The sequence below is a fragment of the Meriones unguiculatus genome, chromosome 6 (assembly GCF_030254825.1).
Source record: "Meriones unguiculatus strain TT.TT164.6M chromosome 6, Bangor_MerUng_6.1, whole genome shotgun sequence".
Classification (NCBI taxonomy): domain Eukaryota; kingdom Metazoa; phylum Chordata; class Mammalia; order Rodentia; family Muridae; genus Meriones; species Meriones unguiculatus.
In genome coordinates this window covers 135,733,931-135,748,759 of record NC_083354.1, presented here as the reverse complement: position 1 = coordinate 135,748,759, position 14,829 = coordinate 135,733,931, and the positions used below count along the sequence as shown (strand labels likewise).

At 37.1% G+C, this 14,829-nt stretch overlaps 1 long non-coding RNA gene across 4 annotated transcripts in view; it reads left to right on the top strand.

Annotated features, from left to right (window-relative positions):
* The window catches only part of LOC132654773 (uncharacterized), a 662,496-nt gene that overhangs the window by 275,499 nt on the left and 372,168 nt on the right, over positions 1 to 14,829 (top strand). The gene's annotated exons all lie outside the window — the stretch shown is intronic.

Genomic DNA, 14,829 nt, shown 5'->3' with positions numbered 1-14,829 from the left:
ATTAAAACATTCTTCTCTCATATCCTGATCTCAGTTTCCCCTCCCTTAACTGCCTCTCCCCCAGATCAACCCTTTCTCCAAAACAAGCAAGCAAGCAAACAAACAAACAAAATAAACAAACAAATTAAGCAACCAGCAGACCGACCAGGGAGAAGGCCTAACAAGGCCTAACAGGATAAAATAAGACTAGATACAGGCCATCATACCTAGTTTGGATGAGGCAAACCAATAGGACGAAAAGGGTCCCAATTTTACAGGCAAAAGAGTCAAAGACACCCCTACTCCCCCCATTGTTGGGAGTCCCATAGGAATATCACACTCCAGTGTTTGTCTCTTCGGCCTCTGTGATGCCCTGAGAGCCTCGTGTAGTTGAACATTCTGTGGGCCAGGTTCTCATGGTGACTTTGATCCCTCTGGATCCTACAATACATCCTTCCCTCTTCTGCGGGGTTCCTCTAGCTCCCCCTAGAGTTTGGTGTGACTCTCTGAATCTGCTCCCATCAGTTGCTGGATTCCACCCCTCTGGTGCATTCATTTTGAGTCTCCACTGCACTAGATTTCTGCATTGCCCTCCAAATGCCCCTAACCCAGCATTCTATTCCAGAACTCTCTTCCTCTGTCTCCTCCATTCCCACAGGATCCCTCCTGTTCCCATCCCTACCTGCTTCCAGTCCACCAGCAAAAATATATTTTACTTTTCCTTCCCAGAGATATATATGCATCAATTATTACAATGTCACTTACAAGAGAACATTAGCAGTTAAGTAAAAGATAATCATGCTACCATCTACAGACCCAGAGAGGCTAAGTAACAAAATGAAAATCTCTAAGCTCTTTTAAAAGATTTTACTTAGTAAATAATTAATGATTGTTATCATTTTCACAAGTTTTTGCTTTGAAGAATTTCAAGCCTATAAATGAATGTAATGTGCTGTACACCAAATACTTCTATATCCCAGAGTGACAGGTTGTTACCAGTACCAAATTTGTAAGGTGCCTCACTGTGTTTTATATGCAAAGGCATGTTTACTGAGCTGTTAGAAAATCATGCAGATATCACGAGAAGTCACCTCTAAGCGCTAACCTGTAATCAAAGAGAGATTCAATTATACAGCAAGGACATTTGGTCAACTGTGTTCATAGCAATTTTATTCCTGACAGCCAGAATCTTGAAACAACCCAGATGTCCATCAATGGAGGAATGGATACAGAAATTGTGGTACATTTACACAATGGAATACTACTCAGCTATTAAAAACAAGGAAAGCATGATATTTGCAGACAAATGGTGGGATCTAGAAAAGATCATCCTTAGTGAAGTATCCCAGAAGCAGAAAGAGACACATGGTATGTGCTCACTTATAAGTGGTTATTAGACATATAATATAAGATAAACATACTAAAATATGTACACTTAAAGAAGCTAAACAACAAGGCGAACCTAGGGAAGATGCTTAATCCTCATTCAGGATAGACAATCAGGATAGACACCTGAAGCTGTAGAAGAGAAGGAACATGGTGGGAGCCTGTCACAGATACCGTAACCCTAATAATCAAATATTTGCCTTGAAATTAAGTAGTGTTTGGACAACCCCTCTCAGTGGACTTGGGGAGGGGCATGCATGCAGAAAGAGGGGGGAGGGTGGGACCGGGAGGGGAGGATGGAGGGGCTTATGGGGGGGTACAAAATGAATAAAGTGTAATTAATAAAAGTTAAAAAAATTTCTAGATTCATCCGTTGAGCACCTTTAAAGTTGTTTTCCTATTTTATTTGTTTTTTGTTGGCTTACTTAAAAAAACTCTTATTTTATTTACACTTCTTATATCTTTATCTTTTTCTCCCTGCTTCACCTCAATCCCTTCCAACACCCCAACAACAGGTAGGAGAGAGAAAGGGTTAGTGGGAGAGGGGACACAGTTCTTCCTTAGCTGCTTCCTGCTGGTTAGGGTCTTGGGGTTTGGAACCAGTCCAATCCTTGTTTCAGGAGATCCCCAGCTTCTTGTTTCACAGCAGCAACCAGGAGCAGCAAGGGAGAAGCAGGAGCAGTCTTGTTCTTTCTCCACCTGCTCCTCTCTCTGGGCTCTGGCTCATTCTCTCTCCAGAGTCCTCAGATTTAAACTATCTGCAGCTGGCAAAGAGCCCCTCTCAGAGCCCACATGAGGCGAATAGCCTGCTGCTGTGACCATCTGAATCAGTCCCCCATCTCACACCTGGGACCACAACAAAAACATGTTTATATCCACAAGAGGTTTTGTTTGTTTGTTTGTTTTCATTTATTTTTCTGTTTAAAACCAAAAATTTATTTGTAAATGTAAATTGATTTCCCTTTTAAGCTACACAGGTAAATTTGATATATGAGCGGTATACTAGGCTGTGCTTACACATACAGGCATCTTCTCAGGCTTTAGTAATTGTGATAAAAGTTTCGAGTCATAGGCTCAGTGTATAAAATCTGTTGCAATGGATCCTTGATCTAAGTAGTTTTTCCTACCTCCAAATCTCACATCCGTAGTCTGACAGTGATAATACAGTGAAAAAGACCTTTACAAAAGTTTCAGATGGACCAGGAAGATCAGAGGGGAAGGGCACTTATTGCACAGGTGAGGTTGAGCACAGGTCCAGTTTGGTTCTCAGGACTCATGTTAAGATGGAAGGAGAGAAATGACTCCAGAAAGTGGTCCTCTGCCCCCCCCAACCCATGTTCTAACATGCTCCTTCTCCCAGCAATAATAAATAAATGAACTTTAAAATGTTTCTCATCCTTTAGATGTGAAATATGTTTCTTTGTCATCATCTGTAGTCATGTTGTTCTATTATCTCTAGCTTAATTTCTCATCTCTCCCTCCTCTCCCACCCAGTCTCCAGGAATCACCGCTCTCCTGGTATTCGGCTTGCCTGAGAGAGGTCATGTAATACGTTTGATGCTGCAGTTGTCTTCCTTCTCTTAACATGACCATGTCTTGTTCCATCTCATTCCCACTGTTGCTGGCTGAGTTGTTCTCTAGTATGTTTCTCTAGGGCACATTTACTGTCCATCTTTCTGATGGTAGACACATAGGTTGTACTTGGATGGTGGCTACTTACTGAGCACAGTGCCTCAGTGTACATGGGAGTCCAGACCTACCTTTGGGGCGATGACTTTATTCCTTTTGAATACACACCCAGAAGTGTGATTGTGGGGTCACATGGCCACTGGACATTTATTTTTTGTGGCACTTTCCTACCATGTTACTGTCTTTAACGGCTGTGCCAGTTCATGTCTTCTTCAGCAGTATGCGGTGACTTCCCTTTCTTACACATCACGAACACTTGCGAGCAGCCATTTTTATGGCACGTTGTGATAGCTGAATGTGGTTCTCATTTGAATTTCCCTGGTTAAAAGAGGCTTTGCTCATCAGGAAGTTGATTTTCAAACCATGATTCAATTAAGGATCATGAAATATATTTAGTCATTTTGTCTTCTTCTTTTATTATGAAATATTTCCTCTTTGTGACTGTTGGGACTTGAAGCTTTTGAAAAGAATCAGATTTTCCCCCTGTGGCAATGAGGTATTTATGCATTTAAAAACCATAAATAGCATTTTCATCAAGAACACCAAGGGAGCGCTGTGTATCCGTCACGTGTATCTCAAGGTAACTTGCCCCATTGTTGGTGACGCTTCTTAAAATAATTTCTTACGGTATCTCTGAGACCCTTCCAATTTCAGTGTGACCTTCTTTCTTATGATTGCTAAGTAATGGGGGGTTAATACTGTAAGATTTTATTTTCCACAAATTTTCACAAAATTGTACTTAATATGTTTACTGTTAATGTTGGTCTTTTTAATGAAGACCAATTAATGCTTCCAAATCTTTTTCTACATACTTTAGTAATTTTATATCTACTAATATGCCTTCATTAAAGGAACAGTGTTTCTCTTCTATATTTAATGAAAACATCACTATATCATTATTTCATATATTTGATGAGTTATATCTATCTTTATTTATTATTATTAATTTATTTAAAAATTTCCCAATTATGTTTGGCAGAAACCTTTCAAGATGCTGTTTCTTTGTCTTTTGATATACCCTTATCAGTATTTGAACTCTCTCCTGCCTTCTGGCTGTGCAAAATATTTCAACTTACCTTTCACTCTCCTTGCCCTGGACTTCGAACCAGTCATTCCTCCATGTAGCCTTTAATCTTTTTAGGGTTACCTAAAAATATGGGTTAATAGCATTTAATATTGTTTTATGCATTTTTCATGAGATAGATCTAGAAAAAATGTTTTATGGGGCTTTCTCACACTGACAGCTACCTCTCAGGGTGTATTACACACTTTTCCCAGGGTAGTGTTTCAGTTTTACTTTTGTACAGGAGGAAATTTGACTCAACATCAATAAATTCATTTATTCGGTGTATTCTACATTCTCACCACACATTCTCGGAATTATTGTACTGCTACCTCTGTCATCAGCAAATGTAAGTCCTTTCTGTTTCTAAGACATGTATTGAGGCTCTGTACTCATAAAAATATTGCATTAAAATTACATCTTCCAAAAGGATAATCACTATATTTTAGTAAAAATTTCATATTTTATTCTTTTTGCTATTCATTAAGATTTTATTTTCTGAGGCATTCATATTTGTACACAATGTATTTTGATCATTTTGCACTCTTCCACAGTCTACTCCTGCTAATCGCCTCTCCTTCACAACTCTCCCAATTTCCTGTCCTTTACTTACTTTTTAAAAATAAACTACTAAATCCATACTTTAATAAGATATTTTTCTTTTTGTTCAAGATCATATTTATCTCTTTGATAATATTTTAAATATATTTTTATACTACTTACTTCCTTTCAAATTCTTCAGTTTTGGGGTGACCATCACAGTGATCTCTTTCCTTCATTTTGTCTTGTGATCACTACACGTCAGGAGCCCATTACTTTGTGTGTATTGATGCCTTTCAACTTTTATGAATCTCATTTTGGTTCCAGATAAGTCAGTGGCTTGATTTGAACATGCATGCTGTCATCTGTTCAAGCAGTATCTTGATTTCCCTTGTATATTTTAGGTCTCCGATGCCTTCCTCTTAACTGACTACATGGAAGAGTATTTCAGAAGCAGTGTTATAAGCGAACAGACTGTTTTCCTTGTTTCTGACCACAGAGGGAGACGAAATTTGTTCATCTCAGTCAGATACTGGCTTTAGGATGCACATGGACATTCTTCCTCTCTCACACACATGTGTGCACACACATGCATTGTTCTAAATGTGTGCACACACATGCATTGTTCTAAATGTGTGCATACACATGCATTGTTCTAAATGTGTGCATACACATGCATTGTTCTAAATGTGTGCACACACATGCATTGTTCTAAATGTGTGCATACACATGCATTGTTTTAAATGTGTGCACACACATGCATTGTTTTAAATGTGTGCACACACATGCATTGTTCTAAATGTGTGCATACACATGCATTGTTTTAAATGTGTGCACACACATGCATTGTTTAAAAACTTTTCACTTACTATTCATTACAATTTATTCACTTTGTATCCTAGCTGTAGTCCCCTCCATCGTTCCCTCCCAATCCCTCCCTCAGTTCCTCCCTCCCTCCCTCCCTCCCTCATCTCCTTCCTTGCCCCTCCCCAAGTCCACTGATAGGGGAGGTTCTCCTCCCCTTCCCTCTGACCCTAGCCTATCAAGTCTCATCAGGACTGGCTGTATTGTCTTCCTCTGTGGCCTGGCAAGGCTGTGCCCCCCATTAGGGGGAGGTGATCAAAGATCCTGCCACTGAGTTCATGTCAGAGACAGCTCCTGTTCCAAGTTGTCTGATGTATGTTCGGTTTTCATGAATAGTCTGTGGGTCTTAAAATTACAGTAACTACTGTTTTTCGTGTGACACTGGACAATATTGTCTGTCTTCTCTCCTACCCCATCATTCATGGTCACCTAAGATTTTAAATCATCACTTATTTTTTTTCTCCAATTGTTTAAATACAAGGTGAAGATTAAAGACCTCTTTTGAATAAGGTATTTTGATCTCAGCTAGCACTGAGTATAGTTCTGTTTCTGAAGTGTATGTTATTTGTTGCATAGAAATGGGTACTTCCTTTTATCAGTGTGAACGTTGGTCTTTAACATTGTAAAGATGCCACTCAAAAATCTCATTTGATTCTTTCTGGTCTGCAGTGTGTTTTCTCAGTTAGCATTTCAGCTTGGTTTCTGTTTTGGGATTTGCTGCTATGTTATTTTGCACCTCTGAATCATCTTGTTTTAAGGTTTACATTACAGACATTAACTGTACATTTTACTTGTGAGTCTACAGGAAATCCAATTAATAAAATGAAAAGCCAATTACTGGCTGATATAAATGATATCACTTGATCCCAGTGACATATTTTTATTTTAAAGGTGTTTAAAAAATGTGTAGTTTATGTTATTTTATTTCAGATGTATATTATACATATTTAGACACTTTTCATTTGTGTCCAGTTTTACATGGAATATTGTTTACTTCCTTCTTTTAAATTCAGTTATTCATAAGCCTATGTAGTTTTTTTGTCTTTTATCATTATTGCGGAATGTATTCTTTAGAATGCATGCTACTTATTTTTCCTGTACATTTTTCTTTGGGATTTGATTTACTTTGATATTTGTCTTAGACCTATAATTTAATGTATTGCTCATTAGTTATTCTGTGATATTTTACAAACATTTCCCTAGTGGATGGAGTTTCTACACATATTATCTCTGAAACTTTTCCCATTTGAAAGCATTTTCTCTGATTTTTAGTTGAATGATGTAACAGTTGTCTTCTGAAGGTTTTGAAAATATTACTCTACTTTTGTCTTTCTAAAATTTTTCTGTGAGTATTTTTTCTAGTTTTTAAATTCATCCCTTCATACATTTCTCTCTCTTTTTAAAAATCTGGACACAATGAGCTCTTGTGATCTAAGAGTTCTGTTCTACATTTAATCAAGCCATTCTGGACATCTTTTAAGGGCACCTTGAGCCCTTTCAAAGAAACACTGTCCCTGTCTCCTTGTTTATGCCTGAACCTTTTTCATGAACTCCAATTATATGTATAGGTCAGTCTCATTCCTTTAGGCCACTTACTTTCCTCCTTATTCATTTAAAATTTTTAATCTTATTTTTACAGTGGATCTTTATTATATTTTTTCTGTTTTTAGTAGCACGCATGGTGCGTGTTGCAAAGTATGGATACCATATAGCCAGAATTTTTTATTATAGTGGAATTTAAAATAACAATTTAAAATTTTAAAATTTAAATTTTATTTTGATTCCTGGTCTTTTGGAGTATGTTTTTAAACATTTTTGGGGGGTGGTGTTACTTTCTCCTAATCTTGTAGTAGTTTGGCATGCTTTGCTTCATAAAACATAATTTAGTAGAAGTCTTAATTATTGGAATCTCATTTTAAACTAAAAATATTCTGCTATATTTTAGCTTCTCCTGGACTTAATAGTTTAAAACATTTGACAGTCTGATTTCTTTTTTTAAAAACTTGTGTGTTACTTTATTTGCATAAAGGCTTTCACAAAATTTTAAACATTGTATTACATCAAATGTTATGGTCAGGATGTATATTTGTCTCATGTTCACCCAAACTTGTTCTAGGATACTACAAGGAGTAGGAAGGCATCAGCTGTTTCTGTGGGGAACTGTCATGGGACTGGAAGTGAAGAAGAGGCTTGTTTCCTCCTCTCATGCCCTTTTTGTGTCACTGAGTCAGAAGACACATTGGAGGGAAGTCTGACCTAACTATTCTTCCACAGCTTGGATCAGCCTGATAGCAAAAGCTCTGTCAGCTTTAGTGGTGGTTTGGTTTTTGTTTATTTTTCTACACTCTCCCGTATGTTTTAATCATATCGGAAGTGGGGTTGCTTTAGGGAGTCTTGACAAAAAAAAACAAAACAACAACAACAAAAAACAAACAAACAAAAAACAACCAGTTTAGAACATGATCTGTTTATATTTTAATCACAACCAATTTTTTATTTAGATGATGCTTAATATATATATATATATATAAGTTCAAGACTAATATAAATTATTAGACTAATATAAATTTTTATTCTTTTTTTAAAATCATGTGTCCTTGTCACAGTCTGGAGCTCTTACTCATTGACCTTTGAAAAAGTATTTATTTTGGATTTTAACTGGAAGATGTGATAATCTTTCCTGAATCAAGCAATCAATGGATAATCTGTTTTACAGTGAAAAAAGAAATGTTTGGAATACAGTCAGAACAGGAAGAAAATCATAATTGTAAAGTTTTAATTTTTTGGTATTATGTTCCAGTTTTGGATTCAATAAGTGGCAGAGAATGTTACTTCCTGAAATGTAGCTTTGCTGTGTTATGCAGTGAATTTAAATACTGCAGCTGGACATGCGCTTTCAAACTGTTATTCTCCCTAAAATGTAAAGCGTGAAATTATCTTTTTCTTAAGAAAAAAATAAAATCTAATTTATCTCCTAAAAAAATAAGATTTAATTTCAAGAGTTCTAAACAAAGAATCTTAATGAACAAAGTTTTATGAACACAGGTTACATGATATAAACAAGTAGAAGTCAGCAACTGAAAATGTCCGTGATCCCTGGTGTCTGTGATTCTCTGAAGTGCCACACTCAGAGCTGTCAAGTGCCTGCTTGTCTTTAACGTGAGGTTATAGCCTACACAGTACCAATACAGTAAAATGTATCAGGCTGCGATTATCTATGTTAGGAAGTGAAATGGGTTATTTCCCTATACTCTATTACAGTTCCTTTGGTTTCTTGTAAATGAGACCAAATTTTCCATCTGCCTTCATCCTCTGTTAATGAATTAAGCAAAACCCACCACACTCTCTTCCTTTGAATTTCTGCTACTATAACCCTTGATTAAATGTCAGCTTTTTGTTCCCATTGTTTTACTTTCCCCCTATTTACATTTTTGACAGCCTTCTCTCTCAACTGAATACTGTTATCACTTCTTTATTTTAATCCTCTCCCAAGCTGCCTATATTATCACCCCTGTGTTTCAGAACTCAGAATCATACCCTTTAATCCACTAATTGGCTTTTTACCCTGCTTGCCTTGCTGCTGCTTTGTATGTCTGACCCTTCTTTTTTCTGTACAACCTGCCCAGTAGGCCTGACGTCCTGCCAGAGCCCCTCGCCCTGCGTCCTCCCTCACCCAGAGGACTTTATTATTTTCTGCTATAATCTCCCCAAAGTTTCTGTGAATGCAACATGCACTAAGATCATTTTCTAGGGTAAACAGCAGAGCTTTGCACATTCAAACATATTTTAAAAAATATTTCTATTTTGTGAAGTAATTTAAAAAAAATATATATGTTGAATTTAACAGCTGAGGAAATATATGTCATTAAGACATTAATTTCCATTTTCCCTTTGGTGAAGAAAGAATATGCTTATTACTTGTTCAGTGGGTCATTTTCCATTTAAATATGAATATAATAAATTGATATTATAGGAAATTCAGATTTATGCTATTATTTTGTGAAGTTGAACATGTGGCAAAATAAAAATGTATGAAAATGAACCAAGACAACATTGTTACAAACTTTATATAGACATGAGGGCTGGTGAGTTTAAATTGAAGTATTTGTAATACCATCTTCCTGTATTTGACATTGTAGGGGACAAATTATAGATGAATATGTCAATATCTATGCTGGAGGTTAAATGAAATAATATTTTAAAAATGGCAAATTAGCAATAGTTTGAAATTTTGTTTTTTATGGATTTTCAAAGTATTTTTCTTATTTTTTATTTTTATTTTTTTTGTCACATACACAGTCTGTTGAAAACTAACCAACAATTTGGACCAGCTAACTTTATTACCTAAAACTTGGTAAGAACTTGCAGCTAAGTAACTCACGAGGAAAAGCTTTAATAGGGATTTAAGATCAAATCAGCCGGGAAATGCGGGAATCATGAAGTGCATCCACGGATGGGCCCTGGAGTAAAGCAGAAGGCATCGGAGGAAAGACGAAGTTGCTGGGCCTCAAACGGGAGCAGACACAACGAGGAGACCCACCAGAGACGTTTCAGGCACTTCTTACGAACTGGGAATCAGATACTGCCCCTGCGTCACAGTAAAGCCAAAATAGTAATGACTTACAGAGAGGCACACATAAAGAGTTTTGTGGGAACAAATAAAGGCTTAAGCCAGGCGCGCAGGAACACACCTGTGACCCAGCCTTCCGGGAGGCAGAGGCAGGCAGATGTTTGTGAGTCTGAGGCCAGCCTGGGCTACAAAGTGAGTCCAGGACAGCCAAGACTACACAGAGAAACCCTGTCTCGAAGAACCAAGTACGTAAATGAGTAAATAAATAAAAATAAAAGGCTTACATTATAATTTTAGCAACCTGTTTTTATAATTTACTGATAGAGTTAAGAAAAAAATATAGAAACGGAGAAGAATCTACAGAATATCACCAGTAGAAACTGCTTTTCCGCAAATATTAACTATTTAAGTCTGCTGAAAAATGGTAGATAAGTCACTACTACCTACATATAAAAGTCGCATGTAATTTTTTTTATAAGTTTCACCAGTAAAAAAAAAAAATCTCTTCAGTAAATTTTTTTTGGCTGAATTCTAAATCTTGTCATTGAGGTTGCTCCTCAACTGTGTTTTCAGATCTTCTTCCTGCCATTTGGAACTGATCTGCACATTCTGATTAGGATGCTGTAAGGACAGTAAAGCCTTGGCTGCAGGGGGATCTAGCAAGGTGGTGGTCAGCGAGCTCTGTGCGTGAGCACGCACACAGAGATGGCGGCCGCAGAGTGACGGGGTGGCTCGGAAACGGCTGGATTTGGGGAGGTTCTGTGCCTTGTGTCTCAAGTGTAGCCATTCCTCACAGTTGCTGCTTCGCACTAGAAATGTGATGTATCTAAGTCAACTGTGCGATACAGTGCACGCTGTGCTTTGGAGATGTAGCTTCAAGCAAATGGAAAGTATCTTTTAAATCATTTTGTGTTGATTTTATCTTGAAAAAATATTTGATTTGTATGAGTTAAATGAAATGTAATTAAAATTACCTCATTTCTTTTTTCCTTGTTTACATGTGGTTGCTAGAGAATTTATGACGAGTCGTCTGCTGTTATTATCTATAGCTATCAGAGAGGGCAATTTTGATGCATGTCAGATTTCTATGAAAGATTTTAAGTTTATACGCTCTGGTTGTTTAATATAGTGCCAACATTACTTTAATTTTTTGTGTGTTTTCGACTGTATTCTGATGCATACTCAGAGCCAGGTGTCTGTATATTTTCTTTCTAGGAAATATTTTCTTAATTTTTAATTCCATAATTTTTCAGGATTCTGTAATTTTTTCATAATATGTGGAGGTCTAACTGAGAGTGGGTTAGCATCATCAGCGCCCCAGTGTCTAGCCCAAAGTAGTCTTCCTTTGTGTTCTTCCTAGACCACTCTGCCTCAGGTCTCTGTGGAGTTGGGAACAGTGAGAGACATCAGCTGTCTCTGAGGGGACAGTAGGAAGGACGTGGAGAAGCGGAAGGAAAGAGGTGATGTGTGGGGTACTGGAATGGATTTCCAGATGTGGCAGGGTGCCACTGGGGCAGTGCAGGGAGCTTCTAACACATGCACTGGAGAGAGTGAGGCCGCAAGTGTCTCCAAGCCAGCAAAGGGAAGGCCTGCCATCACATCCCTCCTTCAGAAGCATTCCTCCGCACAGGTTTTTCTCTTCAGCGTCATTCTCTGTACGGTCTAGGTAGTCTGGATGTGCCCTTTGACCTCCTTTTCTTTTTTTTTAAATTATTGTTTATTATTATTAGTTACATTTTATTAACTGTATCCCAGCCGCGTCCTGCTCCCTTATTCCCTCCCAGTCCCTCCCTCCCTCCCTCATCTCCTCCCTGCCCCTTTCCAAGTCCACTGATGGGGAGGTCCTCCTCCCCTTTCGTCTGACCCTGCTTTATCAGGTATCTTCAGGACTGGCTGCAAAGTCCTCTGCGGCCAACGACCGCTCCTCCCTTGCGAGGTGGGGATGACCTCCTTTTCTAAGAGTTGTTCACAGTTGGGGCTTCAGTTTTCAAATCTGTAAGAGAGTTTTCATTGCAAGAGTATGCGTTATTTGCTGCTTTAAACACATTAAATCTTTTTATTTTGTAATTAAAGAAGTTAAAATAAAACATGATGAATTGATTGATCAGCCTATGGTTACCTGTTTTATTTTCTTTTTTATGTTTTCCCCTATTCCCAATAAGCTTCTCGGGTTTCTTTCTTTCTTTCTTTCTTTCTTTCTTTCTTTTTATTTTATTTTTGTATCTTGCTTTCTTGTAGAATTCTAAAAAAAAAATTCACCACTCATTGCCTTATAAATAAAATTCATGCATTTATATTGTTATTTGAAAAGAAAAAATCAATTATTTCTTCTATCAAAAATACAGTATTGCATTTTAAAAATATTTTTATCATGGATCTTTAAAAATGGAGTTAGTGTCATTCTCTGCTAAATTAGTCTTTCCAGTTTTTTTTTTTTTTCAATGCAGTTTATTCAGGAACATTATAAAAAGTAATTTTGGTCAACAGAGGGTTAAGAAACAGGAGCGTCTGTGATATAGCCATGACTCTTTTGGTGATTTTTAGTCTTCACATTTCTTTTACAAGTAGGTACTTTTCTTCTATGTGATATGCAAATCTCTCCACTCCTACCAGCAACTGGGTAGGGATATGTGTTTCATCTTAAAACAAAGGCCAAGAAAAAAAATAATAATATGATAAAGTTATTCAAAGGCTTTCAGAAACAGGTGTTCTAAGTCTAGGCTAATTGGATTTCAGTTAATTATTCCTTTTACTTTAGGGAATATAAGTAAGAAATGTAAAAAAAAACAAAAAAAAACAAAAAAAAAACGTGCCTGAAAACTTCACTGACATGCTAATCACTCTGACCATGTTTAACCTAGGCAAGAAGACAAAGGACCAACTGAATGTGACTGAGGTCTTCATTACGTTTTTTCATCGCTACCTTTTCAGATACAAATTACAGCCTCTCTCATATACTATGCGTTACATAATGTTATGGCATATTCTAGTTTTTCTCATATACATAATTTTAATTTCATTTCCAATTCACATAAAATAATTTTATAAGTTAATGATTGGATCTCTCATTCACATCAGGGACACCAAATAAATTTTTCTTAGATAGGTCAAGTTCTATAAGCTATTTGATTTTTAGATAGTCATTTCTAATTTCCTTTCTATTTTCAGAAAATAGTTTTTAAACTATATTTTACTATTATCAGCATTCCTCAAAAGTTAGACCCAAGTGTGTTAATGGAATAGAAATCTTGTTTGTAAAATAATATAAGAATGTAAAACATAGTACTCCATAAGGACTGATTTAGTTGGTGGTGTTGCTCACAGAGCAAAGCCTGGCATAGTCGTTACACAAATATTTTCCAGGTAAATGAGTCAACAAGTAAGACATTTTGAAGGAAGCTAGCAATGATGACTAGACGCAGGATGCCGTGTCTTCTGGATGGGGATAACTGGAAGGCTAGACTAATGGAATGATTCATCTAAGCATGTTGAATTCTTTGTTTTGATTTCTAAAGCAAATTTAGTAGTATGGCTTCATGGTAAAGCAATCACATACTGACTTGATTGGCAGAGATGCAGAATTCAGCAGCAAAGTAAAACAACCATGTGCTTATCTGATATGCTAAGTACTTATTAACTGTTATACATATGATTTATGTTATATATCTATTAATAAATATGTATGTTAATAAATGTTATATATTATGTATATATAATTTATCAGACTGCTCAGTGAAAGTGAGACCTCTTTTTCAGGTAACTTTTCACTAGGTGAGCGCACTGTTCCCACTTTCTCAGGGCCTTTTTACTACGGCATTCAGTTTGTTCTGCTTTCTTTCTTTTTTTTGTATAATTTTTTTTTAATTAAATTTTTATTTTATTTATTTATTTTTCAATGCAGTTTATTCAGGAACCTTGAACAATCCTCGGACCCTGGGGAAAGCCAGCCCACAGCTTAAATAGCCTCTGGGTAGCCAACCCAGGCATGCCATGTGGGCAATGCAGATAGGTCCACGTACATGGAAGCAAGCCAGATCCTCGGCCTTAGCCAAATGTGGAGTTGTTTGTGACAGAGAGCACTCACCATCGGGAAGGTGGAAGGCGGAAACCAGCTCCATCTTTAAGGCATAGCATTCCGCAGCTCTCTACAGTTCCCCCTTTTTGTTTTAGACGCATCAGGCAAGAGTAGAGGTCTGATCTCTGATATTAGAAATAAATTGGGACCTTGTACCGATGTTCATTTAGGTGTCATCCACCCAAAGAGCATCAGACCTGTCCGATACCTTTTTCTCAGAGGCGGGACCTGGGGCATCAACCCGCATGCAATCAGACATGCTCTTCTCTGGGTCGAAAGCGGCTGACCCTGAGTGCAGTGCTTAGCCTCGCATCCTGAGCGTAACATTTTAGCTTTTTATGGTATCCAACCATGCTTGGGGAGAATGTCCTGCTTCAATGGCTGTAAAGGCCTGAATGATCATGTATAATTTTTTTTTAAATACAGCATGTTCTGCTATGTAGAGATATTACATAGCTATGGTTCAGGACTCACTATGTAGAAGAGGCTGGACTCCAACTTAGAGGGATTTTCTATATTTGCCTCCCAATTGCTAGGATTTCAGGTATACGCAATCAAATACCAGCTTTATATTTTGATTATAGTTGGACTAGTGTAGATTATACATGTCAGACTTTGTTATAACTATAATATTTATTTTATTTTTTATATTTAGTTGTTGTG